Source organism: Seriola lalandi, unplaced genomic scaffold, assembly GCF_002814215.2.
Source record: "Seriola lalandi dorsalis isolate HSWRI2012SDOR001 ecotype SW California unplaced genomic scaffold, Sedor1 jcf7180002054951, whole genome shotgun sequence".
NCBI lineage: Eukaryota > Metazoa > Chordata > Actinopteri > Carangiformes > Carangidae > Seriola > Seriola lalandi.
This window is the reverse complement of record NW_019525502.1, coordinates 888,194-888,707: the sequence shown is the minus strand read 5'-3', so window position 1 is coordinate 888,707 and position 514 is coordinate 888,194. Positions and strand designations below refer to the sequence as shown.

The window sequence follows — 514 nt, the reverse complement described above, 5'->3', positions numbered from 1 at the left end:
CCTCCAGCTCTTCACCGTCACCGTCTTCATCTGGCGTCGTGATTTGCTTTTTCAACTCTTTTATCTCTTCTTCATGTTTCTTCTGCAGCTCGTCCATTTTTTCTTTCTTGTTTCTTTTATTTTCTTCCACGAGTTTCTGTTTGAATTTATTCAGTTTCTGCTCATGTTCTTTCTGTAGTTCGTCCACTTCTTCCTTCTGCTTTTGATGCTGTTGGTTCATAAGTATCAGTCTCCACTCACTGATTTCTCGGTCATGTTTGATGGACAACTCGGTCCTTCTCGTCTTCTTCTCTTCTTTAGTTTGGTTCTGAAGTTCTCTGTCCAAGGATTTCATTTCTTCTTTGTGTCTTTTCTTGAATTCGTCCAGTTGTTCCTTCTCTTGTCTCCTGTTTTCGTTTGAAAGCTCTTTCATAAGGTTCTCCATCTCTTTTCTTTCTGTTGCCTGCATTGAACTTATTTTGCTCCTGTTTTCTTTCTTTCGGGTCAGAAGAAGCAGAATCAAGTCGGTCATCTC

At 40.1% G+C, this 514-nt stretch overlaps 3 protein-coding genes across 3 annotated transcripts in view; all 3 read right to left on the bottom strand.

Annotated features, from left to right (window-relative positions):
• LOC147817491 (uncharacterized) overlaps positions 1–514 on the bottom strand; it is a 75,376-nt gene that overhangs the window by 71,362 nt on the left and 3,500 nt on the right.
• LOC111645428 (GTPase IMAP family member 8-like) overlaps positions 1–514 on the bottom strand; it is a gene marked incomplete at its 3' end in the record, with an annotated part of 61,805 nt that overhangs the window by 58,376 nt on the left and 2,915 nt on the right. The gene's annotated exons all lie outside the window — the stretch shown is intronic.
• Positions 1–514, bottom strand: part of LOC147817492 (GTPase IMAP family member 8-like) — a gene marked incomplete at both ends in the record, with an annotated part of 3,217 nt that overhangs the window by 1,990 nt on the left and 713 nt on the right. The window lies entirely within an intron of this gene.